General features: G+C 44.2%; 21 non-coding genes across 21 annotated transcripts; all 21 read left to right on the top strand.

The window, feature by feature from the left end:
- Window positions 1-2413: 2413 nt before the first annotated feature.
- Window positions 2414-2485, top strand: TRNAC-GCA (transfer RNA cysteine (anticodon GCA)). The gene has a single exon. It is a non-coding gene; the product is annotated as a tRNA-Cys (tRNA).
- A 322-nt stretch (window positions 2486-2807) lies between these two features.
- Window positions 2808-2879, top strand: TRNAC-GCA (transfer RNA cysteine (anticodon GCA)). The gene has a single exon. It is a non-coding gene; the product is annotated as a tRNA-Cys (tRNA).
- Window positions 2880-5947: 3068 nt separating this feature from the next.
- TRNAC-GCA (transfer RNA cysteine (anticodon GCA)) lies at window positions 5948-6019 on the top strand. Its single transcript has one exon. It is a non-coding gene; the product is annotated as a tRNA-Cys (tRNA).
- A 978-nt stretch (window positions 6020-6997) lies between these two features.
- TRNAC-GCA (transfer RNA cysteine (anticodon GCA)) lies at window positions 6998-7069 on the top strand. Its single transcript has one exon. It is a non-coding gene; the product is annotated as a tRNA-Cys (tRNA).
- Window positions 7070-7127: 58 nt separating this feature from the next.
- On the top strand, window positions 7128-7199 carry TRNAC-GCA (transfer RNA cysteine (anticodon GCA)). The gene has a single exon. It is a non-coding gene; the product is annotated as a tRNA-Cys (tRNA).
- A 978-nt stretch (window positions 7200-8177) lies between these two features.
- Window positions 8178-8249, top strand: TRNAC-GCA (transfer RNA cysteine (anticodon GCA)). The gene has a single exon. It is a non-coding gene; the product is annotated as a tRNA-Cys (tRNA).
- A 978-nt stretch (window positions 8250-9227) lies between these two features.
- TRNAC-GCA (transfer RNA cysteine (anticodon GCA)) lies at window positions 9228-9299 on the top strand. Its single transcript has one exon. It is a non-coding gene; the product is annotated as a tRNA-Cys (tRNA).
- Window positions 9300-9747: 448 nt separating this feature from the next.
- On the top strand, window positions 9748-9819 carry TRNAC-GCA (transfer RNA cysteine (anticodon GCA)). Its single transcript has one exon. It is a non-coding gene; the product is annotated as a tRNA-Cys (tRNA).
- Window positions 9820-10667: 848 nt separating this feature from the next.
- TRNAC-GCA (transfer RNA cysteine (anticodon GCA)) lies at window positions 10668-10739 on the top strand. Its single transcript has one exon. It is a non-coding gene; the product is annotated as a tRNA-Cys (tRNA).
- Window positions 10740-11187: 448 nt separating this feature from the next.
- On the top strand, window positions 11188-11259 carry TRNAC-GCA (transfer RNA cysteine (anticodon GCA)). Its single transcript has one exon. It is a non-coding gene; the product is annotated as a tRNA-Cys (tRNA).
- A 960-nt stretch (window positions 11260-12219) lies between these two features.
- TRNAC-GCA (transfer RNA cysteine (anticodon GCA)) lies at window positions 12220-12291 on the top strand. Its single transcript has one exon. It is a non-coding gene; the product is annotated as a tRNA-Cys (tRNA).
- Window positions 12292-13628: 1337 nt separating this feature from the next.
- On the top strand, window positions 13629-13700 carry TRNAC-GCA (transfer RNA cysteine (anticodon GCA)). The gene has a single exon. It is a non-coding gene; the product is annotated as a tRNA-Cys (tRNA).
- A 2764-nt stretch (window positions 13701-16464) lies between these two features.
- On the top strand, window positions 16465-16536 carry TRNAC-GCA (transfer RNA cysteine (anticodon GCA)). Its single transcript has one exon. It is a non-coding gene; the product is annotated as a tRNA-Cys (tRNA).
- A 2794-nt stretch (window positions 16537-19330) lies between these two features.
- TRNAC-GCA (transfer RNA cysteine (anticodon GCA)) lies at window positions 19331-19402 on the top strand. The gene has a single exon. It is a non-coding gene; the product is annotated as a tRNA-Cys (tRNA).
- Window positions 19403-20770: 1368 nt separating this feature from the next.
- TRNAC-GCA (transfer RNA cysteine (anticodon GCA)) lies at window positions 20771-20842 on the top strand. Its single transcript has one exon. It is a non-coding gene; the product is annotated as a tRNA-Cys (tRNA).
- A 1368-nt stretch (window positions 20843-22210) lies between these two features.
- Window positions 22211-22282, top strand: TRNAC-GCA (transfer RNA cysteine (anticodon GCA)). Its single transcript has one exon. It is a non-coding gene; the product is annotated as a tRNA-Cys (tRNA).
- Window positions 22283-23260: 978 nt separating this feature from the next.
- Window positions 23261-23332, top strand: TRNAC-GCA (transfer RNA cysteine (anticodon GCA)). The gene has a single exon. It is a non-coding gene; the product is annotated as a tRNA-Cys (tRNA).
- Window positions 23333-23390: 58 nt separating this feature from the next.
- On the top strand, window positions 23391-23462 carry TRNAC-GCA (transfer RNA cysteine (anticodon GCA)). Its single transcript has one exon. It is a non-coding gene; the product is annotated as a tRNA-Cys (tRNA).
- Window positions 23463-24440: 978 nt separating this feature from the next.
- TRNAC-GCA (transfer RNA cysteine (anticodon GCA)) lies at window positions 24441-24512 on the top strand. Its single transcript has one exon. It is a non-coding gene; the product is annotated as a tRNA-Cys (tRNA).
- Window positions 24513-24947: 435 nt separating this feature from the next.
- Window positions 24948-25019, top strand: TRNAC-GCA (transfer RNA cysteine (anticodon GCA)). Its single transcript has one exon. It is a non-coding gene; the product is annotated as a tRNA-Cys (tRNA).
- A 570-nt stretch (window positions 25020-25589) lies between these two features.
- On the top strand, window positions 25590-25661 carry TRNAC-GCA (transfer RNA cysteine (anticodon GCA)). The gene has a single exon. It is a non-coding gene; the product is annotated as a tRNA-Cys (tRNA).
- Window positions 25662-27223: the final 1562 nt, after the last annotated feature.

The following is a 27223-nucleotide window of genomic DNA, read 5'->3' as shown; positions in this document are numbered from 1 at the left end:
ACAGCACGGATCATTGCGTTTATTTTAGTTAATTAGATATTACGATAATGAACAAGGGGGAAAAGCTCAGTGGAAGAGCATTCGACTGCAGATCGAGAGGTACCTAGTCCAAACCCAACCCGAGTGCCCCCTGTAACAGCACGGAGCATTGCCTTTATTTTACGTAATTAGACATTACGATTATGAACAAGGGGGAATAGCACAGTGGTAGAGCATTCGACTGCAGATCGAAAGGTCCTTGGTTCAAACCCGAGTTCCCCTGTAAAAGCACGGATCATTGCGTTTATTTTAGTTAATTAGATATTACGATAATGAACAAGGGGGAAAAGCCCAGTGGAAGAGCATTCGACTGCAGATCGAGAGGTCCTTGGTTCAAACCCGAGTTCCCCCTGTAAAAGCACGGATCATTGCCTTTATTTTAGTTAATTAGACATTACGGTTATGAACAAGGAGGAATAGCTCAGTGGTAGAGCATTCGACTGCAGATCGAGAGTTCTTTGGTTCAAACCCGAGTTCCCCCTGTTACAGCACGGATCATTGCCTTTATTTTAGTTAATTAGATATTACGATAATGAACAAGGGGGAAAAGCCCAGTGGAAGAGCATTCGACTGCAGATCGAGAGGTCCTTGGTTCAAACCCGAGTTCCCCCTGTTACAGCACGGATCATTGCCTTTATTTTAGTTAATTATACATTACGGTTATGAACAAGGAGGAATAGCTCAGTGGTAGAGCATTCGACTGCAGATCGAGAGCTCTTTGTTTCAAACCAGAGTTCTTTCTGTAACAGCACGGAGCATTGCCTTTATTTTAGTTAATTAGACATTACGGTTATGAACAAGGGGGAATAGCTCAGTGGTAGAGCATTCGACTGCAGATCGAGAGGTACCTGGTCCAAACCCAACCCGAGTGCCCCCTGTAACAGCACGGATCATTGCCTTTATTTTACGTAATTAGACATTACGATTATGAACAAGGGGGAATAGCTCAGTGGTAGAGCATTCGACTGCAGATCGAAAGGTCCTTGGTTCAAACCCGAGTTCATCATGTAACAGCACGGAGTATTGCCTTTATATTACATAATTAGACATTACGGTTATGAACAAGGGGGAATTGCTCAGTGGTAGAGCATTCGACTGCAGATCGAGAGGTCCTTGGTTCAAACCCGATTTCCCCGTGTAACAGCACGGATCATTGCGTTTATTTTAGTTAATTAGATATTACGATAATGAACAAGGGGGAAAAGCTCAGTGGAAGAGCATTCGACTGCAGATCGAGAGGTACCTGGTCCAAACCCAACCCGAGTGCCCCCTGTAACAGCACGGAGCATTGCCTTTATTTTACGTAATTAGACATTACGATTATGAACAAGGGGGAATAGCACAGTGGTAGAGCATTCGACTGCAGATCGAAAGGTCCTTGGTTCAAACCCGAGTTCCCCCTGTAAAAGCACGGATCATTGCCATTATTTTAGTTAATTAGACATTACGGTTATGAACAAGGAGGAATAGCTCAGTGGTAGAGCATTCGACTGCAGATCGAGAGCTCTTTGGTTCAAACCCGAGTTCCCCCTGTAACAGCACGGATCATTGCGTTTATTTTAGTTAATTAGATATTACGATAATGAACAAGGGGGAAAAGCTCAGTGGAAGTGCATTCGACTGCAGATCGAGAGGTCCTTGGTTCAAACCCGAGTTCCCCCTGTTACAGCACGGATCATTGCCTTTATTTTAGTTAATTAGACATTACGGTTATGAACAAGGGGGAATAGCTCAGTGGTAGAGCATTCGACTGCAGATCGAGAGGTCCTTGGTTCAAACCAGAGTTCATCATGTGACAGCACGGAGCATTGCCTTTATTTTACATAATTAGACATTACGGTTATGAACAAGGGGGAATAGCTCAGTGGTAGAGCATTCGACTGCAGATCGAGAGGTCCTTTGTTCAAACCCGAGTTCCCCCTGTAAAAGCACGGATCATTGCCATTATTTTAGTTAATTAGACATTACGGTTATGAACAACGAGGAATAGCTCAGTGGTAGAGCATTCGACTGCAGATCGAGAGCTCTTTGGTTCAAACCAGAGTTCTTCCTGTAACAGCACGGAGCATTGCCTTTAATTTAGTTAATTAGACATTACGGTTATGAACAAGGGGGAATAGCTCAGTGGTAGAGCATTCGACTGCAGATCGAGAGGTACCTGGTCCAAACCCAGCCCGAGTGCCCCCTGTAACAGCACGGAGCATTGCCTTTATTTTACGTAATTAGACATTACGATTATGAACAAGGGGAATAGCTCAGTGGTAGAGCATTCGACTGCAGATCGAAAGGTCCTTGGTTCAAACCCGAGTTCATCATGTAACAGCACGGAGCATTGCCTTTATATTACATAATTAGACATTACAATTATGAACAAGGGGGAATAGCTCAGTGGTAGAGCATTCGACTGCAGATCGAAAGGTCCTTGGTTCAAACCCGAGTTCCCCCTGTAAAAGCACGGATCATTGCCTTTATTTTAGTTAATTAGACATTACGGTTATGAACAAGGAGGAATAGCTCAGTGGTAGAGCATTCGACTGCAGATCGAGAGTTCTTTGGTTCAAACCCGAGTTCCCCCTGTAACAGCACGGATCATTGCGTTTATTTTAGTTAATTAGATATTACGATAATGAACAAGGGGGAAAAACCCAGTGGAAGAGCATTCGACTGCAGATCGAGAGGTACCTGGTCCAAACCCAACCCGAGTGCCCCCTGTAACAGCACGGAGCATTGCCTTTATTTTACGTAATTAGACATTACGATTATGAACAAGGGGAATAGCTCAGTGGTAGAGCATTCGACTGCAGATCGAAAGGTCCTTGGTTCAAACCCGAGTTCCCCCTGTAAAAGCACGGATCATTGCCTTTATTTTAGTTAATTAGACATTACGATAATGAACAAGGGGGAAAAGCCCAGTGGAAGAGCATTCGACTGCAGATCGAGAGCTCTTTGGTTCAAACCCGATTCCCCCTGTAACAGCACGGATCATTGCGTTTATTTTAGTTAATTAGATATTACGATAATGAACAAGGGAGAAAAGCTCAGTGGAAGAGCATTCGACTGCAGATCGAGAGGTCCTTGGTTCAAACCCGAGTTCCCCCTGTTACAGCACGGATCATTGCCTTTATTTTAGTTAATTATACATTACGGTTATGAACAAGGGGGTATAGCTCAGTGGTAGAGCATTCGACTGCAGATCGAGAGGTCCTTGGTTCAAACCAGAGTTCATCCTGTGACAGCACGGAGCATTGCCTTTATTTTACATAATTAGACATTACGGTTATGAACAAGGGGGAATAGCTCAGTGGTAGAGCATTCGACTGCAGATTGAGAGGTCCTTCGTTCAAACCCGAGTTCCCCCTGTAAAAGCACGGATCATTGCCATTATTTTAGTTAATTTGACATTACGGTTATGAACAAGGAGGAATAGCTCAGTGGTAGAGCATTCGACTGCAGATCGAGAGCTCTTTGGTTCAAACCAGAGTTCTTCCTGTAACAGCACGGAGCATTGCCTTTATTCTAGTTAATTAGATATTACGGTTATGAACAAGGGGGAATAGCTCAGTGGTAGAGCATTCGACTGCAGATCGAGAGGTACCTGGTCCAAACCCAACCCGAGTGCCCCCTGTAACAGCACGGATCATTGCCTTTATTTTACGTAATTAGACATTACGATTATGAATAAGGGGGAATAGCTCAGTGGTAGAGCATTCGACTGCAGATCGAAAGGTCTTTGGTTCAAACCCGGGTTCATCATGTAACAGCACGGAGCATTGCCTTTATATTACATAATTAGACATTACGGTTATGAACAAGGGGGAATTGCTCAGTGGTAGAGCATTCGACTGCAGATCGAGAGGTCCTTGGTTCAAACCCGATTTCCCCCTGTAAAAGCACGGATCATTGCCTTTATTTTAGTTAATTAGACATTACGGTTATGAACAATGAGGAATAGCTCAGTGGTAGAGCATTCGACTGCAGATCGAGAGCTCTTTGGTTCAAACCCGAGTTCCCCCTGTAACAGCACGGATCGTTGCGTTTATTTTAGTTAATTAGATATTATGATAATGAACAAGGGGGAAAAGCTCAGTGGAAGAGCATTCGACTGCAGATGGAGAGGTCCTTGGTTCAAACCCGAGTTCCCCCTGTTACAGCACGGATCATTGCCTTTATTTTCGTTAATTAGACATTACGGTTATGAACAAGGGGGAATAGCTCAGTGGTAGAGCTTTCGACTGCAGATCGAGAGGTCGTTGGTTCAAACCAGAGTTCATCCTGTGACAGCACGGAGCATTGCCTTTATTTTACATAATTAGACATTACGGTTATGAACAAGGGGGAATAGCTCAGTGGTAGAGCATTCGACTGCAGATCGAGAGGTACCTGGTCCAAACCCAACCCGAGTGCCCCCTGTAACAGTACGGAGCATTGCCTTTATTTTAGTTAATTAGATATTACGATAATGAACAAGGGGGAAAAGCTCAGTGGAAGAGCATTCGACTGCAGATCGAGAGGTCCTTGGTTCAAACCCGAGTTCCCCCTGTTACAGCACGGATCATTGCCTTTATTTTAGTTAATTATACATTACGGTTATGAACAAGGGGGAATAGCTCAGTGGCAGAGCATTCGACTGCAGATCGAGAGGTACCTGGTCCAAACCCAACCCGAGTGCCCCATGTAACAGCACGGAGCATTGCCTTTATTTTACGTAATTAGACATTACGATTATGAACAAGGGGGAACAGCTCAGTGGTTGAGCATTCGACTGCAGATCGAAAGGTCCTTGGTTCAAACCCGAGTTCCCCCTGTAAAAGCACGGATCATTGCCTTTATTTTAGTTAATTAGACATTACGGTTATGAACAAGGAGGAATAGCTCAGTGGTAGAGCATTCGACTGCAGATCGAGAGCTCTTTGGTTCAAACCCGAGTTCCCCCTGTAACAGCACGGATCATTGCGTTTATTTTAGTTAATTAGATATTACGATAATGAACAAGGGGGAAAAGCCCAGTGGAAGAGCATTCGACTGCAGATCGAGAGGTCCTTGGTTCAAACCCGAGTTCCACCTGTAAAAGCACGGATCATTGCCTTTATTTTAGTTAATTAGACATTACGGTTATGAACAAGGAGGAATAAGCTCAGTGGTAGAGCATTCGACTGCAGATCGAGAGCTCTTTGGTTCAAACCCGAGTTCCCCCTGTAACAGCACGGATCATTGCGTTTATTTTAGTTAATTAGATATTACGATAATGAACAAGGGGGAAAAGCTCAGTGGAAGAGCATTCGACTGCAGATCGAGAGGTCCTTGGTTCAAACCCGAGTTCCCCCTGTTTCAGCACGGATCATTGCCTTTATTTTAGTTAATTATACATTACGGTTATGAACAAGGGGGAATAGCTCAGTGGCAGAGCATTCGACTGCAGATCGAGAGGTACCTGGTCCAAACCCAACCCGAGTGCCCCCTGTAACAGCACGGAGCATTGCCTTTATTTTACGTAATTAGACATTACGATTATGAACAAGGGGGAACACCTCAGTGGTAGAGCATTCGACTGCAGATCGAAAGGTCCTTGGTTCAAACCAGAGTTCTTTCTGTAACAGCACGGATCATTGCCTTTATTTTAGTTAATTAGACATTATGGTTATGAACAAGGAGGAATAGCTCAGTGGTAGAGCATTCGACTGCAGATCGAGAGCTCTTTGGTTCAAACCCGAGTTCCCCCTGTAACAGCACGGATCATTGCGTTTATTTTAGTTAATTAGATATTACGATAATGAACAAGGGGGAAAAGCCCAGTGGAAGAGCATTCGACTGCAGATCGAGAGGTCCTTGGTTCAAACCCGAGTTCCCCCTGTTACAGCACGGAGCATTGCCTTTATTTTACATAATTAGACATTACGGTTATGAACAAGGGGGAATAGCTCAGTGGTAGAGCATTCGACTGCAGATCGAGAGGTCCTTGGTTCAAACCCGAGTTCCCCTTGTAAAAGCACGGATCATTGCCATTATTTTAGTTAATTTGACATTACGGTTATGAACAAGGAGGAATAGCTCAGTGGTAGAGCATTCGACTGCAGATCGAGAGCTCTTTGGTTCAAACCAGAGTTCTTTCTGTAACAGCACGGAGCATTGCCTTTATTTTAGTTAATTAGACATTACGGTTATGAACAAGGGGGAATAGCTCAGTGGTAGAGCATTCGACTGCAGATCGAGAGGTACCTGGTCCAAACCCAACCCGAGTGCCCCCTGTAACAGCACGGAGCATTGCCTTTATTTTACGTAATTAGACATTACGATTATGAACAAGGGGGAATAGCTCAGTGGTAGAGCATTCGACTGCAGATCGAAAGGTCCTTGGTTCAAACCCGAGTTCATCATGTAACAGCACGGAGCATTGCCTTAATATTACATAATTAGACATTACGGTTATGAACAAGGGGGAATTGCTCAGTGGTAGAGCATTCGACTGCAGATCGAGAGGTCCTTGGTTCAAACCCGATTTCCCCCTGTAAAAGCACGGATCATTGCCTTTATTTTAGTTAATTAGACATTACGGTTATGAACAAGGAGGAATAGCTCAGTGGTAGAGCATTCGACTGCAGATCGAGAGCTCTTTGGTTCAAACCCGAGTTCCCCCTGTAACAGCACGGATCATTGCGTTTATTTTAGTTAATTAGATATTACGTTAATGAACAAGGGGGAAAAGCTCAGTGGAAGAGCATTCGACTGCAGATCTAGAGGTCCTTGGTTCAAACCAGAGTTCATCCTGTGACAGCACGGAGCATTGCCTTTATTTTACATAATTAGACATTACGGTTATGAACAAGGGGGAATAGCTCAGTGGTAGAGCATTCGACTGCAGATCGAGAGGTACCTGGTCCAAACCCAACCCGAGTGCCCCCTGTAACAGCACGGAGCATTGCCTTTATTTTACGTAATTAGACATTACGATTATGAACCAGGGGGAATAGCTCAGTGGTAGAGCATTCGACTGCAGATCGAAAGGTCCTTGGTTCAAATCCGAGTTTCCCCTGTAAAAGCACGGATCATTGCCTTTATTTTAGTTAATTAGACATTACGGTTATGAACAAGGGGGAATAGCTCAGTGGTAGAGCATTCGACTGCAGATCGAGAGGTCCTTGGTTCAAACCCGAGTTCCTCCTGTAAAAGCACGGATCATTGCCATTATTTTAGTTAATTAGACATTACGGTTATGAACAAGGAGGAATAGCTCAGTGGTAGAGCATTCGACTGCAGATCGAGAGCTCTTTGGTTCAAACCAGAGTTCTTCCTGTAACAGCACGGAGCATTGCGTTTATTTTAGTTAATTAGACATTACGGTTATGAACAAGGGGGAATAGCTCAGTGGTAGAGCATTCGACTGCAGATCGAGAGGTACCTGGTCCAAACCCAACCCGAGTGCCCCCTGTAACAGCACGGAGCATTGCCTTTATTTTACGTAATTAGACATTACGATTATGAACAAGGGGGAATAGCTCAGTGGTAGAGCATTCGACTGCAGATCGAAAGGTTCTTGGTTCAAACCCGAGTTCATCATGTAACAGCACGGAGCATTGCCTTTATATTACATAATTAGACATTACTGTTATGAACAAGGGGGAATTGCTCAGTGGTAGAGCATTCGACTGCAGATCGAGAGGTCCGTGGTTCAAACCCGATTTCCCCCTGTAAAAGCACGGATCATTGCCTTTATTTTAGTTAATTAGACATTACGGTTATGAACAAGGAGGAATAGCTCAGTGGTAGAGCATTCGACTGCAGATCGGGAGCTCTTTGGTTCAAACCCGAGTTCCCCCTGTAACAGCACGGATCATTGCGTTTATTTTAGTTAATTAGAAATTACGATAATGAACAAGGGGGAAAAGCTCAGTGGAAGAGCATTCGACTGCAGATCGAGAGGTCCTTGGTTCAAACCCGAGTTCCCCCTGTTACAGCACGGATCATTGCCTTTATTTTAGTTAATTATACATTACGGTTATGAACAAGGGGGAATAGCTCAGTGGCAGAGCATTCGACTGCAGATCGAGAGGTACCTGGTCCAAACCCAACCCGAGTGCCCCCTGTAACAGCACGGAGCATTGCCTTTATTTTACGTAATTAGACATTACGATTATGAACAAGGGGGAATAGCTCAGTGGTAGAGCATTCGACTGCAGATCGAAAGGTCCTTGGTTCAAACCCGAGTTCCCCCTGTAAAAGCACGGATCATTGCCTTTATTTTAGTTAATTAGACATTACGGTTATGAACAAGGAGGAATAGCTCAGTGGTAGAGCATTCGACTGCAGATCGAGAGCTCTTTGGTTCAAACCAGAGTTCTTCCTGTAACAGCACGGAGCATTGCGTTTATTTTAGTTAATTAGACATTACGGTTATGAACAAGGGGGAATAGCTCAGTGGTAGAGCATTCGACTGCAGATCGAGAGGTACCTGGTCCAAACCCAACCCGAGTGCCCCCTGTAACAGCACGGAGCATTGCCTTTATTTTACGTAATTAGACATTACGATTATGAACAAGGGGGAATAGCTCAGTGGTAGAGCATTCGACTGCAGATCGAAAGGTTCTTGGTTCAAACCCGAGTTCATCATGTAACAGCACGGAGCATTGCCTTTATATTACATAATTAGACATTACTGTTATGAACAAGGGGGAATTGCTCAGTGGTAGAGCATTCGACTGCAGATCGAGAGGTCCGTGGTTCAAACCCGATTTCCCCCTGTAAAAGCACGGATCATTGCCTTTATTTTAGTTAATTAGACATTACGGTTATGAACAAGGAGGAATAGCTCAGTGGTAGAGCATTCGACTGCAGATCGGGAGCTCTTTGGTTCAAACCCGAGTTCCCCCTGTAACAGCACGGATCATTGCGTTTATTTTAGTTAATTAGAAATTACGATAATGAACAAGGGGGAAAAGCTCAGTGGAAGAGCATTCGACTGCAGATCGAGAGGTCCTTGGTTCAAACCCGAGTTCCCCCTGTTACAGCACGGATCATTGCCTTTATTTTAGTTAATTATACATTACGGTTATGAACAAGGGGGAATAGCTCAGTGGCAGAGCATTCGACTGCAGATCGAGAGGTACCTGGTCCAAACCCAACCCGAGTGCCCCCTGTAACAGCACGGAGCATTGCCTTTATTTTACGTAATTAGACATTACGATTATGAACAAGGGGGAATAGCTCAGTGGTAGAGCATTCGACTGCAGATCGAAAGGTCCTTGGTTCAAACCCGAGTTCCCCCTGTAAAAGCACGGATCATTGCCTTTATTTTAGTTAATTAGACATTACGGTTATGAACAAGGAGGAATAGCTCAGTGGTAGAGCATTCGACTGCAGATCGAGAGCTCTTTGGTTCAAACCCGAGTTCCCCCTGTAACAGCACGGATCATTGCGTTTATTTTAGTTAATTAGATATTACGATAATGAATAAGAGGGAAAAGCCCAGTGGAAGAGCATTCGACTGCAGATCGAGAGGTCCTTGGTTCAAACCCGAGTTCCCCCTGTTACAGCACGGATCATTGCCTTTATTTTAGTTAATTATACATTACGGTCATGAACAAGGGGGAATAGCTCAGTGGTAGAGCATTCGACTGCAGATCGAGAGGTCCTTGGTTCAAACCAGAGTTCATCCTGTGACAGCACGGAGCATTGCCTTTATTTTACATAATTAGACATTACGGTTATGAACAAGGGGGAATAGCTCAGTGGTAGAGCATTCGACTGCAGATCGAGAGGTCCTTGGTTCAAACCCGAGTTCCCCCTGTAAAAGCACGGATCATTGCCATTATTTTAGTTAATTAGACATAACGGTTATGAACAAGGAGGAATAGCTCAGTGGTAGAGCATTCGACTGCAGATCGAGAGCTCTTTGGTTCAAACCAGAGTTCTTCCTGTAACAGCACGGAGCATTGCCTTTATTTTAGTTAATTAGACATTACGGTTATGAACAAGGGGGAATAGCTCAGTGGTAGAGCATTCGACTGCAGATCGAGAGGTACCTGGTCCAAACCCAACCCGAGTGCCCCCTGTAACAGCACGGAGCATTGCCTTTATTTTACGTAATTAGACATTACGATTATGAACAAGGGGGAATAGCTCAGTGGTAGAGCATTCGACTGCAGATCGAAAGGTCCTTGGTTCAAACCCGAGTTCATCATGTAACAGCACGGAGCATTGCCTTTATATTAAATAATTAGACATTTCGGTTATGAACAAGGGGGAATTGCTCAGTGGTAGAGCATTCGACTGCAGATCGAGAGGTCCTTGGTTCAAACCCGATTTCCCCCTGTAAAAGCACGGATCATTGCCTTTATTTTACGTAATTAGACATTACGATTATGAACAAGGGGGAATAGCTCAGTGGTAGAGCATTCGACTGCAGATCGAAAGGTCCTTGGTTCAAACCCGAGTTCATCATGTAACAGCACGGAGCATTGCCTTTATATTACATAATTAGACATTACGGTTATGAACAAGGGGGAATAGCTCAGTGGCAGAGCATTCGACTGCAGATCGAGAGGTACCTGGTCCAAACCCAACCCGAGTGCCCCCTGTAACAGCACGGAGCATTGCCTTTATTTTACGTAATTAGACATTACGATTATGAACAAGGGGGAATAGCTCAGTGGTAGAGCATTCGACTGCAGATCGAAAGGTCCTTGGTTCAAACCCGAGTTCCCCCTGTAAAAGCACGGATCATTGCCTTTATTTTAGTTAATTAGACATTACGGTTATGAACAAGGAGGAATAGCTCAGTGGTAGAGCATTCGACTGCAGATCGAGAGCTCTTTGGTTCAAACCCGAGTTCCCCCTGTAACAGCACGGATCATTGCGTTTATTTTAGTTAATTAGATATTACGATAATGAATAAGAGGGAAAAGCCCAGTGGAAGAGCATTCGACTGCAGATCGAGAGGTCCTTGGTTCAAACCCGAGTTCCCCCTGTTACAGCACGGATCATTGCCTTTATTTTAGTTAATTATACATTACGGTCATGAACAAGGGGGAATAGCTCAGTGGTAGAGCATTCGACTGCAGATCGAGAGGTCCTTGGTTCAAACCAGAGTTCATCCTGTGACAGCACGGAGCATTGCCTTTATTTTACATAATTAGACATTACGGTTATGAACAAGGGGGAATAGCTCAGTGGTAGAGCATTCGACTGCAGATCGAGAGGTCCTTGGTTCAAACCCGAGTTCCCCCTGTAAAAGCACGGATCATTGCCATTATTTTAGTTAATTAGACATAACGGTTATGAACAAGGAGGAATAGCTCAGTGGTAGAGCATTCGACTGCAGATCGAGAGCTCTTTGGTTCAAACCAGAGTTCTTCCTGTAACAGCACGGAGCATTGCCTTTATTTTAGTTAATTAGACATTACGGTTATGAACAAGGGGGAATAGCTCAGTGGTAGAGCATTCGACTGCAGATCGAGAGGTACCTGGTCCAAACCCAACCCGAGTGCCCCCTGTAACAGCACGGAGCATTGCCTTTATTTTACGTAATTAGACATTACGATTATGAACAAGGGGGAATAGCTCAGTGGTAGAGCATTCGACTGCAGATCGAAAGGTCCTTGGTTCAAACCCGAGTTCATCATGTAACAGCACGGAGCATTGCCTTTATATTACATAATTAGACATTACGGTTATGAACAAGGGGGAATTGCTCAGTGGTAGAGCATTCGACTGCAGATCGAGAGGTCCTTGGTTCAAACCCGATTTCCCCCTGTAAAAGCACGGATCATTGCCTTTATTTTAGTTAATTAGACATTACGGTTATGAACAAGGAGGAATAGCTCAGTGGTAGAGCATTCGACTGCAGATCGAGAGCTCTTTGGTTCAAACCCGAGTTCCCCCTGTAACAGCACGGATCATTGCGTTTATTTTAGTTAATTAGATATTACGATAATGAACAAGGGGGAAAAGCTCAGTGGAAGAGCATTCGACTGCAGATCGAGAGGTCCTTGGTTCAAACCAGAGTTCATCCTGTGACAGCACGGAGCATTGCCTTTATTTTACATAATTAGACATTACGGTTATGAACAAGGGGGAATAGCATTCGACTGCAGATCGAGAGGTCCTTGGTTCAAACCCGAGTTCCCCCTGTAAAAGCACGGATCATTGCCTTTATTTTAGTTAATTAGACATTACGGTTATGAACAAGGGGGAATAGCTCAGTGGTAGAGCATTCGACTGCAGATCGAGAGGTCCTTGGTTCAAACCCGACTTCCCCCTGTAAAAGCACGGATCATTGCCATTATTTTAGTTAATTAGACATTACGGTTATGAACAAGGAGGAATAGCTCAGTGGTAGAGCATTCGACTGCAGATCGAGAGCTCTTTGGTTCAAACCCGAGTTCCCCCTTTAACAGCACGGACCATTGCGTTTATTTTAGTTAATTAGATATTACGATAATGAACAAGGGGGAAAAGCTCAGTGGAAGAGCATTCGATTGCTGATCGAGAGGTCCTTGGTTCAAACCAGAGTTCATCATGTGACAGCACGGAGCATTGCCTTTATTTTACATAATTAGACATTACGGTTATGAACAAGGGGGAATAGCATTCGACTGCAGATCGAGAGGTCCTTGGTTCAAACCCGAGTTCCCCCTGTAAAAGCACGGATCATTGCCTTTATTTTAGTTAATTAGACATTACGGTTATGAACAAGGAGGAATAGCTCAGTGGTAGAGCATTCGACTGCAGATCGAGAGCTCTTTGGTTCAAACCAGAGTTCTTCCTGTAACAGCACGGAGCATTGCCTTTATTCTAGTTAATTAGATATTACGGTTATGAACAAGGGGGAATAGCTCAGTGGTAGAGCATTCGACTGCAGATCGAGAGGTACCTGGTCCAAACCCAACCCGAGTGCCCCCTGTAACAGCACGGATCATTGCCTTTATTTTACGTAATTAGACATTACGATTATGAATAAGGGGGAATAGCTCAGTGGTAGAGCATTCGACTGCAGATCGAAAGGTCTTTGGTTCAAACCCGGGTTCATCATGTAACAGCACGGAGCATTGCCTTTATATTACATAATTAGACATTACGGTTATGAACAAGGGGGAATTGCTCAGTGGTAGAGCATTCGACTGCAGATCGAGAGGTCCTTGGTTCAAACCCGATTTCCCCCTGTAAAAGCACGGATCATTGCCTTTATTTTAGTTAATTAGACATTACGGTTATGAACAAGGAGGAATAGCTCAGTGGTAGAGCATTCGACTGCAGATCGAGAGCTCTTTGGTTCAAACCCGAGTTCCCCCTGTAACAGCACGGATCATTGCGTTTATTTTAGTTAATTAGATATTACGATAATGAACAAGGGGGAAAAGCTCAGTGGAAGAGCATTCGACTGCAGATCGAGAGGTCCTTGGTTCAAACCAGAGTTCATCCTGTGACAGCACGGAGCATTGCCTTTATTTTACATAATTAGACATTACGGTTATGAACAAGGGGGAATAGCATTCGACTGCAGATCGAGAGGTCCTTGGTTCAAACCCGAGTTCCCCCTGTAAAAGCACGGATCATTGCCTTTATTTTAGTTAATTAGACATTACGGTTATGAACAAGGGGGAATAGCTCAGTGGTAGAGCATTCGACTGCAGATCGAGAGGTCCTTGGTTCAAACCCGACTTCCCCCTGTAAAAGCACGGATCATTGCCATTATTTTAGTTAATTAGACATTACGGTTATGAACAAGGAGGAATAGCTCAGTGGTAGAGCATTCGACTGCAGATCGAGAGCTCTTTGGTTCAAACCCGAGTTCCCCCTTTAACAGCACGGACCATTGCGTTTATTTTAGTTAATTAGATATTACGATAATGAACAAGGGGGAAAAGCTCAGTGGAAGAGCATTCGATTGCAGATCGAGAGGTCCTTGGTTCAAACCAGAGTTCATCATGTGACAGCACGGAGCATTGCCTTTATTTTACATAATTAGACATTACGGTTATGAACAAGGGGGAATAGCATTCGACTGCAGATCGAGAGGTCCTTGGTTCAAACCCGAGTTCCCCCTGTAAAAGCACGGATCATTGCCTTTATTTTAGTTAATTAGACATTACGGTTATGAACAAGGAGGAATAGCTCAGTGGTAGAGCATTCGACTGCAGATCGAGAGCTCTTTGGTTCAAACCAGAGTTCTTCCTGTAACAGCACGGAGCATTGCCTTTATTCTAGTTAATTAGATATTACGGTTATGAACAAGGGGGAATAGCTCAGTGGTAGAGCATTCGACTGCAGATCGAGAGGTACCTGGTCCAAACCCAACCCGAGTGCCCCCTGTAACAGCACGGATCATTGCCTTTATTTTACGTAATTAGACATTACGATTATGAATAAGGGGGAATAGCTCAGTGGTAGAGCATTCGACTGCAGATCGAAAGGTCTTTGGTTCAAACCCGGGTTCATCATGTAACAGCACGGAGCATTGCCTTTATATTACATAATTAGACATTACGGTTATGAACAAGGGGGAATTGCTCAGTGGTAGAGCATTCGACTGCAGATCGAGAGGTCCTTGGTTCAAACCCGATTTCCCCCTGTAAAAGCACGGATCATTGCCTTTATTTTAGTTAATTAGACATTACGGTTATGAACAATGAGGAATAGCTCAGTGGTAGAGCATTCGACTGCAGATCGAGAGCTCTTTGGTTCAAACCCGAGTTCCCCCTGTTACAGCACGGATCATTGCCTTTATTTTCGTTAATTAGACATTACGGTTATGAACAAGGGGGAATAGCTCAGTGGTAGAGCTTTCGACTGCAGATCGAGAGGTCGTTGGTTCAAACCAGAGTTCATCCTGTGACAGCACGGAGCATTGCCTTTATTTTACATAATTAGACATTACGGTTATGAACAAGGGGGAATAGCTCAGTGGTAGAGCATTCGACTGCAGATCGAGAGGTACCTGGTCCAAACCCAACCCGAGTGCCCCCTGTAACAGTACGGAGCATTGCCTTTATTTTAGTTAATTAGATATTACGATAATGAACAAGGGGGAAAAGCTCAGTGGAAGAGCATTCGACTGCAGATCGAGAGGTCCTTGGTTCAAACCCGACTTCCCCCTGTAAAAGCACGGATCATTGCCATTATTTTAGTTAATTAGACATTACGGTTATGAACAAGGAGGAATAGCTCAGTGGTAGAGCATTCGACTGCAGATCGAGAGCTCTTTGGTTCAAACCCGAGTTCCCCCTTTAACAGCACGGACCATTGCGTTTATTTTAGTTAATTAGATATTACGATAATGAACAAGGGGGAAAAGCTCAGTGGAAGAGCATTCGATTGCAGATCGAGAGGTCCTTGGTTCAAACCAGAGTTCATCATGTGACAGCACGGAGCATTGCCTTTATTTTACATAATTAGACATTACGGTTATGAACAAGGGGGAATAGCATTCGACTGCAGATCGAGAGGTCCTTGGTTCAAACCCGAGTTCCCCCTGTAAAAGCACGGATCATTGCCTTTATTTTAGTTAATTAGACATTACGGTTATGAACAAGGAGGAATAGCTCAGTGGTAGAGCATTCGACTGCAGATCGAGAGCTCTTTGGTTCAAACCAGAGTTCTTCCTGTAACAGCACGGAGCATTGCCTTTATTCTAGTTAATTAGATATTACGGTTATGAACAAGGGGGAATAGCTCAGTGGTAGAGCATTCGACTGCAGATCGAGAGGTACCTGGTCCAAACCCAACCCGAGTGCCCCCTGTAACAGCACGGATCATTGCCTTTATTTTACGTAATTAGACATTACGATTATGAATAAGGGGGAATAGCTCAGTGGTAGAGCATTCGACTGCAGATCGAAAGGTCTTTGGTTCAAACCCGGGTTCATCATGTAACAGCACGGAGCATTGCCTTTATATTACATAATTAGACATTACGGTTATGAACAAGGGGGAATTGCTCAGTGGTAGAGCATTCGACTGCAGATCGAGAGGTCCTTGGTTCAAACCCGATTTCCCCCTGTAAAAGCACGGATCATTGCCTTTATTTTAGTTAATTAGACATTACGGTTATGAACAAGGAGGAATAGCTCAGTGGTAGAGCATTCGACTGCAGATCGAGAGCTCTTTGGTTCAAACCCGAGTTCCCCCTGTAACAGCACGGATCATTGCGTTTATTTTAGTTAATTAGATATTACGATAATGAACAAGGGGGAAAAGCTCAGTGGAAGAGCATTCGACTGCAGATCGAGAGGTCCTTGGTTCAAACCAGAGTTCATCCTGTGACAGCACGGAGCATTGCCTTTATTTTACATAATTAGACATTACGGTTATGAACAAGGGGGAATAGCATTCGACTGCAGATCGAGAGGTCCTTGGTTCAAACCCGAGTTCCCCCTGTAAAAGCACGGATCATTGCCTTTATTTTAGTTAATTAGACATTACGGTTATGAACAAGGGGGAATAGCTCAGTGGTAGAGCATTCGACTGCAGATCGAGAGGTCCTTGGTTCAAACCCGACTTCCCCCTGTAAAAGCACGGATCATTGCCATTATTTTAGTTAATTAGACATTACGGTTATGAACAAGGAGGAATAGCTCAGTGGTAGAGCATTCGACTGCAGATCGAGAGCTCTTTGGTTCAAACCCGAGTTCCCCCTTTAACAGCACGGACCATTGCGTTTATTTTAGTTAATTAGATATTACGATAATGAACAAGGGGGAAAAGCTCAGTGGAAGAGCATTCGATTGCAGATCGAGAGGTCCTTGGTTCAAACCAGAGTTCATCATGTGACAGCACGGAGCATTGCCTTTATTTTACATAATTAGACATTACGGTTATGAACAAGGGGGAATAGCATTCGACTGCAGATCGAGAGGTCCTTGGTTCAAACCCGAGTTCCCCCTGTAAAAGCACGGATCATTGCCTTTATTTTAGTTAATTAGACATTACGGTTATGAACAAGGAGGAATAGCTCAGTGGTAGAGCATTCGACTGCAGATCGAGAGCTCTTTGGTTCAAACCAGAGTTCTTCCTGTAACAGCACGGAGCATTGCCTTTATTCTAGTTAATTAGATATTACGGTTATGAACAAGGGGGAATAGCTCAGTGGTAGAGCATTCGACTGCAGATCGAGAGGTACCTGGTCCAAACCCAACCCGAGTGCCCCCTGTAACAGCACGGATCATTGCCTTTATTTTACGTAATTAGACATTACGATTATGAATAAGGGGGAATAGCTCAGTGGTAGAGCATTCGACTGCAGATCGAAAGGTCTTTGGTTCAAACCCGGGTTCATCATGTAACAGCACGGAGCATTGCCTTTATATTACATAATTAGACATTACGGTTATGAACAAGGGGGAATTGCTCAGTGGTAGAGCATTCGACTGCAGATCGAGAGGTCCTTGGTTCAAACCCGATTTCCCCCTGTAAAAGCACGGATCATTGCCTTTATTTTAGTTAATTAGACATTACGGTTATGAACAATGAGGAATAGCTCAGTGGTAGAGCATTCGACTGCAGATCGAGAGCTCTTTGGTTCAAACCCGAGTTCCCCCTGTTACAGCACGGATCATTGCCTTTATTTTCGTTAATTAGACATTACGGTTATGAACAAGGGGGAATAGCTCAGTGGTAGAGCTTTCGACTGCAGATCGAGAGGTCGTTGGTTCAAACCAGAGTTCATCCTGTGACAGCACGGAGCATTGCCTTTATTTTACATAATTAGACATTACGGTTATGAACAAGGGGGAATAGCTCAGTGGTAGAGCATTCGACTGCAGATCGAGAGGTACCTGGTCCAAACCCAACCCGAGTGCCCCCTGTAACAGTACGGAGCATTGCCTTTATTTTAGTTAATTAGATATTACGATAATGAACAAGGGGGAAAAGCTCAGTGGAAGAGCATTCGACTGCAGATCGAGAGGTCCTTGGTTCAAACCCGAGTTCCCCCTGTTACAGCACGGATCATTGCCTTTATTTTAGTTAATTATACATTACGGTTATGAACAAGGGGGAATAACTCAGTGGCAGAGCATTCGACTGCAGATCGAGAGGTACCTGGTCCAAACCCAACCCGAGTGCCCCATGTAACAGCACGGAGCATTGCCTTTATTTTACGTAATTAGACATTACGATTATGAACAAGGGGGAACAGCTCAGTGGTTGAGCATTCGACTGCAGATCGAAAGGTCCTTGGTTCAAACCCGAGTTCCCCCTGTAAAAGCACGGATCATTGCCTTTATTTTAGTTAATTAGACATTACGGTTATGAACAAGGAGGAATAGCTCAGTGGTAGAGCATTCGACTGCAGATCGAGAGCTCTTTGGTTCAAACCCGAGTTCCCCCTGTAACAGCACGGATCATTGCGTTTATTTTAGTTAATTAGATATTACGATAATGAACAAGGGGGAAAAGCCCAGTGGAAGAGCATTCGACTGCAGATCGAGAGGTCCTTGGTTCAAACCCGAGTTCCACCTGTAAAAGCACGGATCATTGCCTTTATTTTAGTTAATTAGACATTACGGTTATGAACAAGGAGGAATAGCTCAGTGGTAGAGCATTCGACTGCAGATCGAGAGCTCTTTGGTTCAAACCCGAGTTCCCCCTGTAACAGCACGGATCATTGCGTTTATTTTAGTTAATTAGATATTACGATAATGAACAAGGGGGAAAAGCTCAGTGGAAGAGCATTCGACTGCAGATCGAGAGGTCCTTGGTTCAAACCCGAGTTCCCCCTGTTTCAGCACGGATCATTGCCTTTATTTTAGTTAATTATACATTACGGTTATGAACAAGGGGGAATAGCTCAGTGGCAGAGCATTCGACTGCAGATCGAGAGGTACCTGATCCAAACCCAACCCGAGTGCCCCTGTAACAGCACGGAGCATTGCCTTTATTTTACGTAATTAGACATTACGATTATGAACAAGGGGGAACACCTCAGTGGTAGAGCATTCGACTGCAGATCGAAAGGTCCTTGGTTCAAACCAGAGTTCTTTCTGTAACAGCACGGATCATTGCCTTTATTTTAGTTAATTAGACATTATGGTTATGAACAAGGAGGAATAGCTCAGTGGTAGAGCATTCGACTGCAGATCGAGAGCTCTTTGGTTCAAACCCGAGTTCCCCCTGTAACAGCACGGATCATTGCGTTTATTTTAGTTAATTAGATATTACGATAATGAACAAGGGGGAAAAGCCCAGTGGAAGAGCATTCGACTGCAGATCGAGAGGTCCTTGGTTCAAACCCGAGTTCCCCCTGTTACAGCACGGAGCATTGCCTTTATTTTACATAATTAGACATTACGGTTATGAACAAGGGGGAATAGCTCAGTGGTAGAGCATTCGACTGCAGATCGAGAGGTCCTTGGTTCAAACCCGAGTTCCCCTTGTAAAAGCACGGATCATTGCCATTATGTTAGTTAATTAGACATTACGGTTATGAACAAGGAGGAATAGCTCAGTGGTAGAGCATTCGACTGCAGATCGAGAGCTCTTTGGTTCAAACCAGAGTTCTTTCTGTAACAGCACGGAGCATTGCCTTTATTTTAGTTAATTAGACATTACGGTTATGAACAAGGGGGAATAGCTCAGTGGTAGAGCATTCGACTGCAGATCGAGAGGTACCTGGTCCAAACCCAACCCGAGTGCCCCCTGTAACAGCACGGAGCATTGCCTTTATTTTACGTAATTAGACATTACGATTATGAACAAGGGGGAATAGCTCAGTGGTAGAGCATTCGACTGCAGATCGAAAGGTCCTTGGTTCAAACCCGAGTTCATCATGTAACAGCACGGAGCATTGCCTTAATATTACATAATTAGACATTACGGTTATGAACAAGGGGGAATTGCTCAGTGGTAGAGCATTCGACTGCAGATCGAGAGGTCCTTGGTTCAAACCCGATTTCCCCCTGTAAAAGCACGGATCATTGCCTTTATTTTAGTTAATTAGACATTACGGTTATGAACAAGGAGGAATAGCTCAGTGGTAGAGCATTCGACTGCAGATCGAGAGCTCTTTGGTTCAAACCCGAGTTCCCCCTGTAACAGCACGGATCATTGCGTTTATTTTAGTTAATTAGATATTACGTTAATGAACAAGGGGGAAAAGCTCAGTGGAAGAGCATTCGACTGCAGATCTAGAGGTCCTTGGTTCAAACCAGAGTTCATCCTGTGACAGCACGGAGCATTGCCTTTATTTTACATAATTAGACATTACGGTTATGAACAAGGGGGAATAGCTCAGTGGTAGAGCATTCGACTGCAGATCGAGAGGTACCTGGTCCAAACCCAACCCGAGTGCCCCCTGTAACAGCACGGAGCATTGCCTTTATTTTACGTAATTAGACATTACGATTATGAACAAGGGGGAACACCTCAGTGGTAGAGCATTCGACTGCAGATCGAAAGGTCCTTGGTTCAAACCAGAGTTCTTTCTGTAACAGCACGGATCATTGCCTTTATTTTAGTTAATTAGACATTATGGTTATGAACAAGGAGGAATAGCTCAGTGGTAGAGCATTCGACTGCAGATCGAGAGCTCTTTGGTTCAAACCCGAGTTCCCCCTGTAACAGCACGGATCATTGCGTTTATTTTAGTTAATTAGATATTACGATAATGAACAAGGGGGAAAAGCCCAGTGGAAGAGCATTCGACTGCAGATCGAGAGGTCCTTGGTTCAAACCCGAGTTCCCCCTGTTACAGCACGGAGCATTGCCTTTATTTTACATAATTAGACATTACGGTTATGAACAAGGGGGAATAGCTCAGTGGTAGAGCATTCGACTGCAGATCGAGAGGTCCTTGGTTCAAACCCGAGTTCCCCTTGTAAAAGCACGGATCATTGCCATTATGTTAGTTAATTAGACATTACGGTTATGAACAAGGAGGAATAGCTCAGTGGTAGAGCATTCGACTGCAGATCGAGAGCTCTTTGGTTCAAACCAGAGTTCTTTCTGTAACAGCACGGAGCATTGCCTTTATTTTAGTTAATTAGACATTACGGTTATGAACAAGGGGGAATAGCTCAGTGGTAGAGCATTCGACTGCAGATCGAGAGGTACCTGGTCCAAACCCAACCCGAGTGCCCCCTGTAACAGCACGGAGCATTGCCTTTATTTTACGTAATTAGACATTACGATTATGAACAAGGGGGAATAGCTCAGTGGTAGAGCATTCGACTGCAGATCGAAAGGTCCTTGGTTCAAACCCGAGTTCATCATGTAACAGCACGGAGCATTGCCTTAATATTACATAATTAGACATTACGGTTATGAACAAGGGGGAATTGCTCAGTGGTAGAGCATTCGACTGCAGATCGAGAGGTCCTTGGTTCAAACCCGATTTCCCCCTGTAAAAGCACGGATCATTGCCTTTATTTTAGTTAATTAGACATTACGGTTATGAACAAGGAGGAATAGCTCAGTGGTAGAGCATTCGACTGCAGATCGAGAGCTCTTTGGTTCAAACCCGAGTTCCCCCTGTAACAGCACGGATCATTGCGTTTATTTTAGTTAATTAGATATTACGTTAATGAACAAGGGGGAAAAGCTCAGTGGAAGAGCATTCGACTGCAGATCTAGAGGTCCTTGGTTCAAACCAGAGTTCATCCTGTGACAGCACGGAGCATTGCCTTTATTTTACATAATTAGACATTACGGTTATGAACAAGGGGGAATAGCTCAGTGGTAGAGCATTCGACTGCAGATCGAGAGGTACCTGGTCCAAACCCAACCCGAGTGCCCCCTGTAACAGCACGGAGCATTGCCTTTATTTTACGTAATTAGACATTACGATTATGAACAAGGGGGAACACCTCAGTGGTAGAGCATTCGACTGCAGATCGAAAGGTCCTTGGTTCAAACCAGAGTTCTTTCTGTAACAGCACGGATCATTGCCTTTATTTTAGTTAATTAGACATTATGGTTATGAACAAGGAGGAATAGCTCAGTGGTAGAGCATTCGACTGCAGATCGAGAGCTCTTTGGTTCAAACCCGAGTTCCCCCTGTAACAGCACGGATCATTGCGTTTATTTTAGTTAATTAGATATTACGATAATGAACAAGGGGGAAAAGCCCAGTGGAAGAGCATTCGACTGCAGATCGAGAGGTCCTTGGTTCAAACCCGAGTTCCCCCTGTTACAGCACGGAGCATTGCCTTTATTTTACATAATTAGACATTACGGTTATGAACAAGGGGGAATAGCTCAGTGGTAGAGCATTCGACTGCAGATCGAGAGGTCCTTGGTTCAAACCCGAGTTCCCCTTGTAAAAGCACGGATCATTGCCATTATGTTAGTTAATTAGACATTACGGTTATGAACAAGGAGGAATAGCTCAGTGGTAGAGCATTCGACTGCAGATCGAGAGCTCTTTGGTTCAAACCAGAGTTCTTTCTGTAACAGCACGGAGCATTGCCTTTATTTTAGTTAATTAGACATTACGGTTATGAACAAGGGGGAATAGCTCAGTGGTAGAGCATTCGACTGCAGATCGAGAGGTACCTGGTCCAAACCCAACCCGAGTGCCCCCTGTAACAGCACGGAGCATTGCCTTTATTTTACGTAATTAGACATTACGATTATGAACAAGGGGGAATAGCTCAGTGGTAGAGCATTCGACTGCAGATCGAAAGGTCCTTGGTTCAAACCCGAGTTCATCATGTAACAGCACGGAGCATTGCCTTAATATTACATAATTAGACATTACGGTTATGAACAAGGGGGAATTGCTCAGTGGTAGAGCATTCGACTGCAGATCGAGAGGTCCTTGGTTCAAACCCGATTTCCCCCTGTAAAAGCACGGATCATTGCCTTTATTTTAGTTAATTAGACATTACGGTTATGAACAAGGAGGAATAGCTCAGTGGTAGAGCATTCGACTGCAGATCGAGAGCTCTTTGGTTCAAACCCGAGTTCCCCCTGTAACAGCACGGATCATTGCGTTTATTTTAGTTAATTAGATATTACGTTAATGAACAAGGGGGAAAAGCTCAGTGGAAGAGCATTCGACTGCAGATCTAGAGGTCCTTGGTTCAAACCAGAGTTCATCCTGTGACAGCACGGAGCATTGCCTTTATTTTACATAATTAGACATTACGGTTATGAACAAGGGGGAATAGCTCAGTGGTAGAGCATTCGACTGCAGATCGAGAGGTACCTGGTCCAAACCCAACCCGAGTGCCCCCTGTAACAGCACGGAGCATTGCCTTTATTTTACGTAATTAGACATTACGATTATGAACCAGGGGGAATAGCTCAGTGGTAGAGCATTCGACTGCAGATCGAAAGGTCCTTGGTTCAAATCCGAGTTTCCCCTGTAAAAGCACGGATCATTGCCTTTATTTTAGTTAATTAGACATTACGGTTATGAACAAGGGGGAATAGCTCAGTGGTAGAGCATTCGACTGCAGATCGAGAGGTCCTTGGTTCAAACCCGAGTTCCTCCTGTAAAAGCACGGATCATTGCCATTATTTTAGTTAATTAGACATTACGGTTATGAACAAGGAGGAATAGCTCAGTGGTAGAGCATTCGACTGCAGATCGAGAGCTCTTTGGTTCAAACCAGAGTTCTTCCTGTAACAGCACGGAGCATTGCGTTTATTTTAGTTAATTAGACATTACGGTTATGAACAAGGGGGAATAGCTCAGTGGTAGAGCATTCGACTGCAGATCGAGAGGTACCTGGTCCAAACCCAACCCGAGTGCCCCCTGTAACAGCACGGAGCATTGCCTTTATTTTACGTAATTAGACATTACGATTATGAACAAGGGGGAATAGCTCAGTGGTAGAGCATTCGACTGCAGATCGAAAGGTTCTTGGTTCAAACCCGAGTTCATCATGTAACAGCACGGAGCATTGCCTTTATATTACATAATTAGACATTACTGTTATGAACAAGGGGGAATTGCTCAGTGGTAGAGCATTCGACTGCAGATCGAGAGGTCCGTGGTTCAAACCCGATTTCCCCCTGTAAAAGCACGGATCATTGCCTTTATTTTAGTTAATTAGACATTACGGTTATGAACAAGGAGGAATAGCTCAGTGGTAGAGCATTCGACTGCAGATCGGGAGCTCTTTGGTTCAAACCCGAGTTCCCCCTGTAACAGCACGGATCATTGCGTTTATTTTAGTTAATTAGAAATTACGATAATGAACAAGGGGGAAAAGCTCAGTGGAAGAGCATTCGACTGCAGATCGAGAGGTCCTTGGTTCAAACCCGAGTTCCCCCTGTTACAGCACGGATCATTGCCTTTATTTTAGTTAATTATACATTACGGTTATGAACAAGGGGGAATAGCTCAGTGGCAGAGCATTCGACTGCAGATCGAGAGGTACCTGGTCCAAACCCAACCCGAGTGCCCCCTGTAACAGCACGGAGCATTGCCTTTATTTTACGTAATTAGACATTACGATTATGAACAAGGGGGAATAGCTCAGTGGTAGAGCATTCGACTGCAGATCGAAAGGTCCTTGGTTCAAACCCGAGTTCCCCCTGTAAAAGCACGGATCATTGCCTTTATTTTAGTTAATTAGACATTACGGTTATGAACAAGGAGGAATAGCTCAGTGGTAGAGCATTCGACTGCAGATCGAGAGCTCTTTGGTTCAAACCCGAGTTCCCCCTGTAACAGCACGGATCATTGCGTTTATTTTAGTTAATTAGATATTACGATAATGAACAAGGGGGAAAAGCTCAGTGGAAGAGCATTCGACTGCAGATCGAGAGGTCCTTGGTTCAAACCAGAGTTCATCCTGTGACAGCACGGAGCATTGCCTTTATTTTACATAATTAGACATTACGGTTATGAACAAGGGGGAATAGCATTCGACTGCAGATCGAGAGGTCCTTGGTTCAAACCCGAGTTCCCCCTGTAAAAGCACGGATCATTGCCTTTATTTTAGTTAATTAGACATTACGGTTATGAACAAGGGGGAATAGCTCAGTGGTAGAGCATTCGACTGCAGATCGAGAGGTCCTTGGTTCAAACCCGACTTCCCCCTGTAAAAGCACGGATCATTGCCATTATTTTAGTTAATTAGACATTACGGTTATGAACAAGGAGGAATAGCTCAGTGGTAGAGCATTCGACTGCAGATCGAGAGCTCTTTGGTTCAAACCCGAGTTCCCCCTTTAACAGCACGGACCATTGCGTTTATTTTAGTTAATTAGATATTACGATAATGAACAAGGGGGAAAAGCTCAGTGGAAGAGCATTCGATTGCAGATCGAGAGGTCCTTGGTTCAAACCAGAGTTCATCATGTGACAGCACGGAGCATTGCCTTTATTTTCCATAATTAGACATTACGGTTATGAACAAGGGGGAATAGCATTCGACTGCAGATCGAGAGGTCCTTGGTTCAAACCCGAGTTCCCCCTGTAAAAGCACGGATCATTGCCTTTATTTTAGTTAATTAGACATTACGGTTATGAACAAGGAGGAATAGCTCAGTGGTAGAGCATTCGACTGCAGATCGAGAGGTACCTGGTCCAAACCCAACCCGAGTGCCCCCTGTAACAGCACGGAGCATTGCCTTTATTTTACGTAATTAGACATTACGATTATGAACCAGGGGGAATAGCTCAGTGGTAGAGCATTCGACTGCAGATCGAAAGGTCCTTGGTTCAAACCCGAGTTCCCCCTATAAAAGCACGGATCATTGCCTTTATTTTAGTTAATTAGACATTACGGTTATGAACAAGGAGGAATAGCTCAGTGGTATAGCATTCGACTGCAGATCGAGAGCTCTTTGGTTCAAACCCGAGTTCCCCCTGTAAAAGCACGGATCATTGCGTTTATTTTAGTTAATTAGATATTACGATAATGAACAAGGGGGAAAAGCTCAGTGGAAGAGCATTCGACTGCAGATCGAGAGGTCCTTGGTTCAAACCCGAGTTCCCCCTGTTACAGCACGGATCATTGCCTTTATTTTAGTTAATTAGACATTACGGTTATGATCAAGGGGGAATAGCTCAGTGGTAGAGCATTCGACTGCAGATCGAGAGGTCCTTGGTTCAAACCAGAGTTCATCCTGTGACAGCACGGAGCATTGCCTTTATTTTACATAATTAGACAGTACGGTTATGAACAAGGGGGAATAGCTCAGTGGTAGAGCATTCGACTGCAGATCGAGAGGTCCTTGGTTCAAACCCGAGTTCCCACTGTAAAAGCACGGATCATTGCCATTACTTTAGTTAATTAGACATTACGCTTATGAACAAGGAGGAATAGCTCAGTGGTAGAGCATTCGACTGCAGATCGAGAGCTCTTTGGTTCAAACCAGAGTTCTTCCTGTAACAGCACGGAGCATTGCCTTTATTTTAGTTAATTAGACATTACGGTTATGAACAAGGGGGAATAGCTCAGTGGTAGAGCATTCGACTGCAGATCGAGAGGTACCTGGTCCAAACCCAACCCGAGTGCCCCCTGTAACAGCACGGAGCATTGCCTTTATTTTACGTAATTAGACATTACGATTATGAACAAGGGGGAATAGCTCAGTGGTAGAGCATTCGACTGCAGATCGAAAGGTCCTTGGTTCAAACCCGAGTTCATCATGTAACAGCACGGAGCATTGCCTTTATATTACATAATTAGACATTACGGTTATGAACAAGGGGGAATTGCTCATTGGTAGAGCATTCGACTGCAGATCGAGAGGTCCTTGGTTCAAACCCGATTTCCCCCTGTAAAAGCACGGATCATTGCCTTTATTTTATATAATTAGACATTACGGTTATGAACAAGGGGGAATAGCTCAGTGGTAGAGCATTCGACTGCAGATCGAGAGCTCTTTGGTTCAAACCCGAGTTCCCCCTGTAACAGCACGGATCATTGCGTTTATTTTAGTTAATTAGATATTACGATAATGAACAAGGGGGAAAAGCCCAGTGGAAGAGCATTCGACTGCAGATCGAGACGTCCTTGGTTCAAACCCGAGTTCCCCCTGTTACAGCACGGATCATTGCCTTTATTTTAGTTAATTATACATTACGGTTATGAACAAGGGGGAATAGCTCAGTGGTAGAGCATTCGACTGCAGATCGAGAGGTCCTTGGTTCAAACCAGAGTTCATCCTGTGACAGCACGGAGCATTGCCTTAATTTTACATAATTAGACATTACGGTTATGAACAAGGGGAAATAGCTCAGTGGTGGAGCATTCGACTGCAGATCGATAGGTCCTTGGTTCAAACCCGAGTTCCA

This window comes from Phalangium opilio, unplaced genomic scaffold (genome assembly GCF_054372755.1).
Source record: "Phalangium opilio isolate 3A_F unplaced genomic scaffold, DU_Popi_V2 ptg000022l_1, whole genome shotgun sequence".
In the NCBI taxonomy this organism is placed as follows: Eukaryota; Metazoa; Arthropoda; class Arachnida; order Opiliones; family Phalangiidae; genus Phalangium; species Phalangium opilio.
This window is presented reverse-complemented; position numbering and strand designations above follow the sequence as displayed.